Source organism: Mustelus asterias, chromosome 14, assembly GCF_964213995.1.
Source record: "Mustelus asterias chromosome 14, sMusAst1.hap1.1, whole genome shotgun sequence".
Classification (NCBI taxonomy): domain Eukaryota; kingdom Metazoa; phylum Chordata; class Chondrichthyes; order Carcharhiniformes; family Triakidae; genus Mustelus; species Mustelus asterias.
Genome location: NC_135814.1, coordinates 17,105,701 through 17,117,799, shown reverse-complemented (window position 1 = coordinate 17,117,799; position 12,099 = coordinate 17,105,701). Strand labels below are relative to the sequence as shown.

General features: G+C 45.9%; 1 protein-coding gene across 2 annotated transcripts in view; it reads right to left on the bottom strand.

The window, feature by feature from the left end:
- Positions 1–12,099, bottom strand: part of gli2a (GLI family zinc finger 2a) — a 433,016-nt gene that overhangs the window by 366,567 nt on the left and 54,350 nt on the right. For both annotated transcript variants that reach the window (XM_078227922.1, XM_078227923.1), the window contains exon 2: positions 543–602. The gene's annotated coding sequence lies outside the window, so the exon portion shown is untranslated. The remainder of the gene's footprint in view (positions 1–542; positions 603–12,099) is intronic.

Here is a 12,099-nt window from a genome sequence, read left to right as displayed (position 1 = left end):
GATGGGAAGGTGGCGGCCATTTTACATGCCCATTTTACATGCCTCCTCCCCCTCCACCGCTGAAAACATACCCCGGAGGGGCACGTGAAACGCAGCCCATAATTTCAGCAGCGTGAAAGAATATCCAGAGATAGAAAAATGGAGATGAAAAGCGCTGTCATCTTTTTTCTTAGCTTATTTATTAGTCATAAGGAGGCTTACATTAACACTGCAATGAAGTTACTGTGAAAACCCTCTAGTCGGTACACTCCGGCGCCCGTTCGGGCACACTGAGGGAGAATTTAGCACGGCCAATTCATCTAACCAGCACATCTTTCAGCCTGCAGGAGGAAACCGGAGCACCCGGAGGAAACCCACGCAGACACGGGGAGAACGGGCAGACGCCGCACAGACAGTGACCCGAGCCGGGAATCAAGCCCGGGTCCCTGGCACTTTGAGGCAGCATTGCTAACCATTGTGCCACCGTGCCTCCAACCTGAATTAATCTGAAATAATTGGTAATAATTGAAAAGAAATGGAAAGTGGATTCTAATTTCACCTACCTTTATTATAAGTAAGGACGCTCCTCTTTCTTCACCTTACTGTGAAATATTTGTTCTCATCTGCCAAATAGAACATTCAAAAGAGCTATTAATGAAATGTATAATGTTAACAGTCGTGCATTGACATTTACAAGTCCTGGGATAAAGGAGCTGTAACATTTCAATGTGCAGTAGATTAAATGTATGGATTCAGTCTGTATTACTGATTAAAGAGTTGCTGTCCCTGTTTGTCAAAATGGCATTGCCTACACCTCTTAGGAATTGCAAGTAAACCACACTTAGTGTTTCGAATAAAGCACTTTAGCCTTCGCATAATTTCCATTTATTGAAAGGTATAAATTTAATCTATCCTGTTCTTTGCTATGATCATACCTCTGGTAGGCTGCCTGTAGCTGCTTAATTGTGGAATTTTAAAGACACACGGAATAGTTATTAGGATCCCGCAGGTTTTTTTTGTTGATGGTTTAATCAGACTTTGCTGTAATAAAAATGATCTTGCATCTTTTTTTTGGTATTGTTATCATAGTTAGAAGCTCGCGTGTCGACAAACTCCCCTTATTCATTTCACAGACTGTGAAAACGACCCAACATCACGCGCGTAATGTCTTGAAACAAGATTACCCTATTTTTAAAAAAAACACAATTTTCAAGAAGAATGCTGTGAGGATGAAAGATTTGTGTTTTTCAGCACCTTATAACTCCCAGAAATGTCTCAGAGTCACAAGGAATTATTTTAAATGCTGTGATATGTTGCCTGATAGGCGAAGTCACTAAATTTTCCACCTGTAACTATCACCCTTTGTTAATTGAAAACCATCATTATTCTGAATCTGTTTGACACATAAAGGTACACTGTACAAAATGATCAGATTTATACGTGTACCGTGATTGTTGGTGAGAAGTGCCCATAGGTTTTAAATCAAATATATAGATGGATTTATGGGGTGGCACAGTGGTTAGCACTGCTGCCTCACAGCGCCAGAGACCCGGGTTCAATTCCAGCCTCAGGTCACTGTCTGTGTGGAGTTTGCACATTGTCTGCGTGGGTTTCGTCCGGGTGCTCCGGTTTCCTCCCACACCCCAAATGTGTGCGGGTTAGGTGGATTGGCCATGCTAAATTGCTCCTTAGTAGCAGGGTAGATACGTGGGTTACGGGGATAGGGCATGGGTGGGATTGTTGTCAGTGCAGGCTCGATGGGCCGAATGGCCTCCCCCTGCACTGAAGGGATTCGATAGATCTACAGCAAAAATTCTAGACTCCAAATTACTAGACTCCGAGTATATTTCACTGACTGAGGTTGTAAAAAGCATGATATGAATGTTAGTTCTGTCTTACTGTTTTAAATCCAGTCATACAAAATGAGGAAATTAATTGCTGTCACTGGTGTCATGAATATTGGTGTTAGATTGATATTGTGTATCAATAAGATCAAAATACACTCCTAATCTTTAAAAATACCTTGCAGAACAGTTTACCCAACAGCACTTCTCTAAAGCTTAAGTAAAGAAGTTAATCTTTCCTTAAAATTACTTCCTTTTAATGGAATAAGTAACTCTGAAGAAATATAAGCTTAATATTCTGTAGCTCGGTTCCAATTCTTCAAGTAGTTAGATATTGGCTACTTTGAATATTGAAGTAAAGGACGACCACATCTATTTTTAATCTGCTTCTTCATTGTTCATGTTATCTGATAGCTCCCGTAAGACATTTGCAAATGCAACATCAATCATTTGATAAATGACTGAAGGTTCTGGTCAGCTTTGGTCATCAGTGACCACAGCGAAGGAAATAATTAGACAATCAGTACACTGCAAGGATCAAATAATAGGAGGAGGATGAAAACCATTGGACAGCACTATCCCCCCCCCCCCCGCCGCCCCCCCCCCCCCCCTCTGCAATCCTACCACTACCCCCCCAGCCAACTAAACAGCCCAAGTGGAGTTATTAAATGTGCCCACGGTTGACAGCACTTCCTCTATTGTGTGCCCGGGCCTGTTCGCTGACTGACGGGCCACAGCTGGTCGAGGGATTCAAGTTCATTGAGGTTAGGTTGCTGCAGACTTCTTGAATGGCTTCATTCAAAGAATTACCCAAGGAAAAAAAAATCTTTTTTTCCCTCCCTCACAAGAAGGCATTTCTGCGTCCCTCCAACCATATCATAGGATTTCCATATCCCTGCAGGGATTAAATCCAAACACAAATTAATTAGAATAGCAGAAGCCATATATCACAGCGTAACTCTCTCTCTCTGTTCTCTCAGCCTGGTCTCTGCTGCAGTGCTGCGTGTGATATGCTTTTGAGTTTTAGATTTTGAGAGCACTCAACTTCCTGGAATGTCGAATTCATGCAGAGGATTTAAAAATGTGATTGGATCCTCCATTTATAATCAGGGTTCAAGTCCCTAATTCTTACCTCGTAATACATAATTAATTTTGGAGTTAATTTTGTTTGTTTAAATAGGAATGGTCAGTGTTTACGATTTTAACTATTATCATAATTTTCGTCCTCCATACGAACTTCTTCTGCGAGATGTCCAAACCGCTAGTATAGGACACAATGCCCATGTCTCGGAATACTAAGTGCCAGAACATATATCTTTCACAATGTACTATCAGCCTGTCTCCTTTAGCATATCAACAGTCAGAATGCTGACTTGTCAGAATACTTATGGCCAGAATGTCCTGTTTCTGAATTATTAAAGGTTAAAAGTTTCTCTGTCAGCATACTAAGGGCCGGAATGTCTTCTTGTTGGAATGACTCCTTCTCGATACCAAGAGCCTTATCTGTGCAACATGAGAGAAACCACTTTTGATGCTGTAGACTGGACCAAATATTTCTTCTCGAGTTATTGGAATCTATAATGAAAGCTGTCTTAACACTTGGGAAAGAGTAAAATGATTAGAACAAGCCAATGTGATTTTACCAAAGGCTTTTTGCAGATGGCAATAATAGGGTAGATAAAGGGAAACCACCAGATGTAGTACATTTGGATTTCCCAAAGGCATTCAATAAGGTGCCACATGAAAGGTTAACATGTAGCATAAAGGCTTGTGGCGTTGGAGGTGATATATTAGCACTTTTAGGGAGGATTGGTTAACAGACAGCAAGCAGAGAGTTTGGATAAATGGGGTAATTTTAAGTTGTCAGTCTGTGACCAGTGGAGTGTTGCGTGAATCAGTGCTGGGGCTTCAGCCATTTACCATCAATAATGGAAGAGGCAGTGTGATATAACCTATGTTTGCTGATGATACAAAGCTTGGTGCGAATGCAAACTCTGAGGAGGATACAAAAAAGCTGCAAAGGGATATAGACAGGTTAAGTGAATGGGGAACAAGGTGCAGATGGAGTGTAATGTTGGAGGTGTAAAGTTATTCACATTGGTCATGAATAAAAAAACGGAATATATTTTAAAAGATGTGAAACTTGTAAATATTGATGTTTAGAGAGATTTGGGTGTACAAGGAACACAAGAGGTTAGAACATAAGTACAGCAACAATTAAGAAAGCAAATAATATGTTGGCCTTTGTTGCATGAGGATTGGAGTACATGAATAAAGAAGTCTTGCTACAATTGTGCAGGGCTTTGCTAAGGCCACACATAAAATATGATGTGCAATATTGGTCTCCATGTTTAAGAAACAGTAGACAATATTTGCTTTGTAGGCAGTGCAACAAAGGTTCATTAGATTGGTCCCTGGGATCAGAAAGTCATCCAATGAGGAGAGGTTGAGTAAATTGGATCTGTATTCGCGGGATTTTAGAAGAATGAGAGGTGATCTCATTGTAACATTCAAGATTATGAAGAGACTTGACTGAATAGATATTGAGAGATTGTTTCCCTTGGCTGGGGAATCACGAACAAAGTGGCGTCGTTTCAAAATAAAGGGATGATCAGTTAGGATACAGATGAGGAGACATTTCTTCACTCAAAGAAGCGCGAGTCTTTGGAACTCTCTACCCTGGAGGGTTGTGGATGCTCTATCTTTGAATATATTTGAGGCTGTGATGGGTAGATTTTTGGTCTGTCAATGAATCAAGGGATATGGAGAGAAAGTGGAGTTGAAGTCCAATATCCACGCCGATCATATTGAATGGCAGGGTAGGCTCGATGGGCTGTATGGTCATCCCCTACTCCAAATTCTTATGTACTTATATTCTTATTCAATGTACATGTCATCTGTGAATGATGGAAACATTTTTGATTTCTTATTTATTAATATAAATAATTATCAAATCAGTCTCAAACTTTTAAAAATTATCTTTGAATCTTAGAATCCCTACAGTGCAGATTTGGCCCATCGAGTCTGCACCGACAACAATCTCACCCAGGCCACATCCCCATAACCCTACATGTTTACCCTGATAATCCCCCTGACGCTAAGGGACAATTTAGCATGGCAAGTCAACCTAACCCACACATCTTTAGATTGTGGGAGGAAACCGGATCACCTGGAAGAAACCCACGCAGACACGGGAAGAACGTGCAAAATTCACACAGTCACTCAAGACCCATTGAACCTGGGTCCCTGGCACTGTGAGGCAGCAGTGCGGCACCAATGTGCCACCGTGCCGCCCTAGACAAGAAGATAGTAAAGCATGGGTTTCTGATATTTCATATTGTATTAAAAGAACATCACAGAGTGAATGCCAGGATCAAGGATAATGCATTTGGCACTGGACACACCCCTGTTTGGGGTAAAATGAATAACGTACAAACTGTTCCACCTGTTAACACGAGAATCTAAATGAAGAGGCCTGAGCAGGAATCGATGCTTTAAAACACTCCTTGAAATCTACCTCCTTAAACAAACCCTCATCACGTGCCCCGATATCTCCTTATGTGGCTCAATATTCAATATTGCTTGATAACATTTCTATGAAGAGGCTTTAAATATATCATTAAGGTAAAGGTGCCATATAAAACAAGTTGTTTTTTCTCAGTATGTTTTTCAAAAAAACATTTGGGGTGTGATTCTCCCAAAAAACTTTCAAGTGTCGAATTCACATGAAAACTGGAGTAAATCACGCAGCTTTTTTCAGTGGGAGTTTCAGATTGAATTCCCCACACTCTGTGTACTGCAGAGAGCCCGAGCATGAATCACGTGGCTCTACTCCCGCTGGAGAGGCCGGCATAGCGCTGAGCGGGCCATTGCGCACGCGCCAATCTGTCAGCTCCGGGATCGGCGCATGCGCAGTGGCCCCGCGTTGCGGGCTTCCCGATTGCTGGCCAGCTCCACAACCCCGCATTGCCAGCCATGCAACACCCCACACCCCCCTCCCCCCCCCCCCCCCCCCCGACCATGTCCGGGCCCAGCCATGAACACCTCCCCTCGATTTCCAGCACCGCCCAACCCCCACAGTGCCAACCCCTGCCCCCCTGACAGCCTAGACCGCTCCCCCACCCCCCTCCCCCTGGCAGCCCTGAATCCCCCCACCCCCGGTGGTCAGCCCTGATCGCTAGCCTCCCTCCCTCCCCCACCGATTCTGACTGCAGAGTGGCAGCGTGAGCCCCCACCCCCACTGATTCATCCCCAGAGGTCCCACCCCCATCTGTTCCTGCCCTGGAGGTCCCACCCCTTAGGCCCCACCCCCTTGGCATTGCCCCCTGCCCAATGGGCAGTGCCAAGGTGCCTCCTGGGAATTGGCACTTTGCCCCATGGGCAATGTCAGGGTGCACAGGCTGGCACTGCCAAGGTGCCTATGCTCAGGAGGCACCTCCCCCACCTCTGCTGCCCAACCCTCTGGGGGGCCTCGATTGCCACCCCCCCCCCCCACCCCCGTCCCCCCACCCCTTCACTCCAGTGGGGTCGGGCTGCCAGCTCCCTGAAAATGGGGAGCTATTGTAAAGCCTGCTGGAGTGAAATACTCCTAGTGGGGTGGAAGAGGCTAGTGGGCCCGGAGATATCAGTCCCAGGGATCACCATGAGCAAGATTGGAAGATCCCGCCCTCAGTAATGGCCGAAAAATCCTGTCCAATAAGTCTTTATATCCCATCCTGCAGTCTACCTTTTTAAGTTAAGTGTATTTATTAGTCACAAGGAAGTTGACATTAACACTGCAATGAAGTTACTGTGAAATTCCCCTAGTTGCCACATTCTGACACCTGTTCGGGTACACTGAGGGAGAATTTAGCACGGCCAATGCACCTAACCAGCACCCGGAGGAAACCGGAGCACCCGGAAGAAACCCACACGGGGAGAACGTGCAGACTCCGCACTGACAGTGACCCAAGCCAAGAATTGAACCCTGGTTCCTGGCGTTTGTGAGGCAGCAGTGCTAACCACTGTGCCACCATGCCTTAGCCTTAATGTCGCAGAACGGCCCTCAGTGTGATATTTTTATTTCCCACAGCAGCCATCCTTTGGCCTTGCTAAACGAGGATACTAATTAGGAGCATTTTTACACTGTGGACCCATGCCCACTAAAGAACTGAGCTGAAACTGCAAACTTGTTTGACATACGACCGTTACAGCCAGCAGACAGAGAACACTTTTCATCCCATCAAGACTTGGCTGGACTGGAACCCAGGTCCCAGAGGTGAAAGGGCACACGTCTCTTCTAAAAGCTATATTTTAAAAGACTGTTATAGAGCAAAGTTTGTATGTTTTGGCAATGAGACTGTTTTCACTCAGTTAGTGTTGTAAAAAAATGTCTGTTCTATTGGCCGTATTTAAGCTTCATGTGAACAGATACTGCTGATGCCATAGGTATGTGATTGAGTATTAATCAAAGGTAAGAATTCAGGCCAATTTTCTTTCTACAGAGCACTGAGGGTAACTCCAACAGCTCTCCACCATCACCTCAGCCAGAACAGCTAACTCAGGGGAGACTAGCAATCAAAGGTGTGGCATTCCTGGTTGGTGAGATTCAATAGGGGTAATTTTCTCTTTAGAATATGGCATGAAATTGGAGCTTTTTAAAAATTGGTTCATGAGACGTGGGCATCGTTGGTTTGGCCAGCATTTGTTGGTCATTCTGAATTGTCCTTGTCAACCACATTGCTGTGGATCTGGAGTTACATGTTGGCCAGACCAGGTAAGGGCGGCAGATTTCCTTCCCTAAAGGACATGAGTGAACCAGATGGATTTTTAACAACAATCAATAATGGCTTCATGGTCACCATTAGACTTTCAATTCCAGATTTTTATTGAATTCAAATTTCACCATTTGCCGCGGTGGGATTTGAACCTATGTCCCCAGAACATCACCCTGGGTCTCTGGATTACTAGTCCAGTGGCAATACCACAGCACCACCACCTCCCTTTAACTACTGAATAAGGTGCCCATGAAACACCATGTCCAATTTGTATTGGCAAAAAATGGGTGATTAATTGAATATTGCCCATTTACACCATCACACAATGTTAAAATGAACTGGGTCATCAAGGAGCCACTCACCAAACTTGTGAACCTAAATCATATTCCTTTCCTTCTGACTTAGTAGGTGGTCCAAGCGGAATCCCAGCCATTTACCAGCTCATTCCTCGCGGTCCACCTACAGTTTCTACTCGTTACAGGACTGCAAACCACGCGTTTGAATAAAGCAGGCCATGCAGGAAATCCTTCACTGCTTCTATTGACAACAAACCACGGCTGGTGGCTGGAGAAAGGAGAAGACTGTTTTAGCAATGTTCCTCAGTTATTAGGTAAAATGGACAAAAAGGCAATGCCACATGCCAATGGCTGAACTGAGAGCTGGGAAGTATTTGCCACTTTGAGGTGGTTGTGGTATCCTGAATGAGCCCAGCACAGTGGCACTGCGTCCTCACAGTGCCAGGGACCCGGGTTCAATTCCAGCCTTGGGTCACTGTCTGTGTGGTGTTTGCACGTTCTCCCCCGTGTCTGCGTGGGTTTCCTCCGGGTGCTCTGCTTTCCCCCCAGGGTCCAAAGATGTGCAGGTTAGATGGATTGGCCATGCTAAATTACCCCTTGGGACGGGATTTTCCAGCTGTGCTATCCCCAATTCTGGAAATTCCCGCCTGTGGTTAATGGATTTTTGCATGGTCCGCTCCCGCTCGCTATGATCGCAGTGGAGCGTGGGACTGGAAAATTCTGCCTTTAGTGTCCCAAGATGTGTAGGTTTGGTGGATTAGTGGGGCAAATATGTGCGGTTACGGGGATAGGGCTGGGAGAGGGCCTGGGTAAGATGCTCTGTTGGCGAGTTGGAGCAGATTCGATGGGCCGAATGGCCTCTTCTGCATTATAGGGATTTTATGGACACTACAGTTATCCACATTCTCAACTACCTGCCAGAAGTTTCTCACGGTGAAGCCCTGTTTGAAACAACACCTCTTTGCTCACTCAATGAAGACCATTACCCTTCTATCTGACACCTACGCCTCCTGTTAAATTCATCATTCTTAAATAATGATGCAATGACTGATTTAGCAGAGTTAATAATGGGATGAGGGTTAATAATGCATTGCAAACTTAATAATGCAGCAGAAAGTCAGACAGTCACGTGCTTGAAGTAGGTATTTGTGTAGACTTTGGTGATTGGCACCAAATACAATTCACTTCCGACTCACTGGATCTAAATGACAAGGGATCTAAAAGACAAGGCCAAGCTTGGTTGGACTAAATTGAAAGCAAAATTCACACAAAAAATATAAACATTGCGTGAAATACTGCCAAAGTTTTAAAGTTCCTAAATTACAAGTAATCACTGTACCATAAAATCCAAGCGAGAGGCTCGGAAAAAACTGCGGTGAGCCAGAGTTGTTTCCACCTGTTCTACTAATAAAAGCTCCTTTGTAGCCTTCTGCAAGATCGAATGCCAAAACCATCCAATGCCTGATTTTAGGATTTTTTTTTGCTCCTTTCAGTCTAGACTTAAAGCTTAAATATCACTCAGATTTATCGTCTGCCGAATAAAAACATCAACGTTCAGTAATCTAAAATCAGCTTCATGCTCTACTCCGCAATTTTTTTCAACAATGTAGACAAAACTTGGTTGACATGATCCAATGGTCACGACAGTAAGATTACATGTCCAGGTAATATTTTTGGCACAAGCGGTCATTGGATAGGCACATGGAGCATACCAGGATGATAGGGAGTGGGATAGCTTGATCTTGGTTTCAGATAAAGGTCGGTGCAACATCGTGGGCCGAAGGGCCTGTTCTGTGCTATACTGTTCTATGTTCTAAATACAGGGTGGAATTTTCCAGTCCCGCCGGCAGCAGGTCTTGTGGTGGGCGGGGCTGGAAAATTCAGGGAGAGGCCGTAAGTCAAAATCCTGCCAACAGGAGTCACAATTTATACCCTCGCCACTTCCATGGCAGGTTGAATGCAGGTCTCATTTCCCACTGACCCACGATGGATACTCCATCTGTATGCATGAGCATACCATGAATATTCATTGAAAACACAACTCGCCGGAACCGTGTTTAAAGTTTATTTATTAGTAACACCGCAATGAAGTTACTGTGAAAATCCCCTAGTTGCCACACTCCGGCGCCTGTTCAGGTACACTGAGGGAGAATTTAGTATGGACAATGCACCTAACTGGCACATCTTTTGGACCGTGGGAGGAAACCGGAGCACCCGGAAGAAACCCACACAGACACGGGGAGAACGTGCAGACTCCGCACAGACAGTGACCCAAGCTGAGAATCGAACTGAGGTCCCTGGCACTGTGAGGCAGCAGTGCTAACCACTGTGCCACCGTGCTGCCCACACCAGCGGGAAATTGGATCACAATAATTCACGGCCAGATATAAGTTGAATGCGGCAGTGCACACTCACTGGGCCAAGGCACTCGCCTGTCAGGGTCATGACATCAGACAGAATGTGGATGCACTTCTCCATTCTTCGCTCTCGCCTGTTGACTGCCTCTCCCAACTCTGCTGAACCTTCTGCCGCCTTTTCCTAGCATCTCCAGCATGCTTGCGACAACTGTTTGCAGAGGTGAGATTCTCCGGCCTCCCAGCCACGTGTTTCTCGCCACCGGGAGGTGCCGCGTTGTTTGCTTGCGGTGGGATTCTCTGGTCCCACCGCTGTCAATGGGAATTCCTATTGACGTCACCCAATGCCAGCGGGAAACCTGCGGACGGGGTGTGCTGCCGGCGGGACCAGGGAATCCCGCCGGTGTGAACAGCCGGAGAATTCCGGCCCAGATGTTCATCATCAGATTCCGTAGGTGCTTGATCTCTTACAGCCCGCTGGGTGCCTGAGATCGGGACTGTCTTTGATTCCGAGTGCTGCGGAGACGTGCCAGTGAGGAGTTCCCCAGAATGTGACATCGAGCCCCAATCTAGATCCATGACCACAGTGCGTGTCTCTGCACTGGTGGAAGGTGCAAGTGAACACAATGACATGTCTTCCTCAAATGGTTCCTCAGTATCTTCCTCTGAGGTGGCCTGGGGGCCTGGGGCTTATGCTGCCTGTGCTGGTCTGTCTGGGCCTGTTGCTGCCTGTTAGAGAGGAAAAGTAGATTTACTTCAGAACAGGCTGAATACAACATTGTGTGTCACTCACTGTGAATGTCAGGATGTGATCAACTCCTGGAGGGCTCATCCCTACTGGCTTGCTTTGAGAGTCATGATGTGGAGATGCCGGCGTTGGACTGGGGTAAACACAGTAAGAGTTTTAACAACACCAGGTTAAAGTCCAACAGGTTTATTTGGTAGCAAATGCCATTGGCTTTCGGAACCCTGCTCCTTCGAGCAGGGTTCCAAAAGCCAATGGCATTTTCTACCAAATAAACCTGTTGGACTTTAACCTGGTGTTGTTAAAACTCTTACTTGCTTTGAGAGGCTAGTCTCGGCTTCACCACAGGGGCAATCACTGTTCTTCCCCATCAACTCGCCAGCATCCACTTCGAATTTGGAAGGTCCCTGGGTCAGCTATCCCTCCTCCAGTCTGGGATCTCTCCTTCTCACTGTGGGCAAGCTTGCTCCGCATAGAGACAAATGGATGGTGTGTGATGAGAAGGGATGGAGCAGAGGTTGGGAAGCATGTGGGCCTGCTGTGTGTGTGTGTGTGTGTGTGTATATGTGTGTGCTGAGCCAGTAAGGGATGATAGTCAGGAGAATGGGTCACTCGGGTCACTGTCTGTGTGGAGTTTGCACATTCTCCTCATGTCTGCGTGGGTTTCCTCCGGGTGCTCCGGTTTCCTCCCACAGTCCAAAGATGTGCGGGTTAGATTGATTGGCCAGGTTAAAAATTGCCCCTTAGAGTCCTGGGATGCGTAGGTTAGAGGGATTAGTGGGTAAATATGTGGGGTGGGATTGTGGTCGGTGCAGACTCGATGGGCCGAATGGCCTCCTTCTGCACTGTAGGGTTTCTATGATTTCTATGATTTCTATGAATGCTGGTATCTGCCCTGCTAATGTTTTGTGAGTTCCCTGACACTTGGAATGCACAATGCCAGGATGTGAGTGTGAGTTTGGAGTGAGTTGAAGGTTGACTTACCCTGCAGTGCCGATGTGATCATTCACCTTCTTCCTGCACTGGATGGCTTTTGTCTGATGGACCCCACAGGGTTGGCCAGCTTCCCAGTCGAGTGGGGCGAGGTTGGTGGACCTCCTGGATCCATCCCTGGGAAAAGGAATT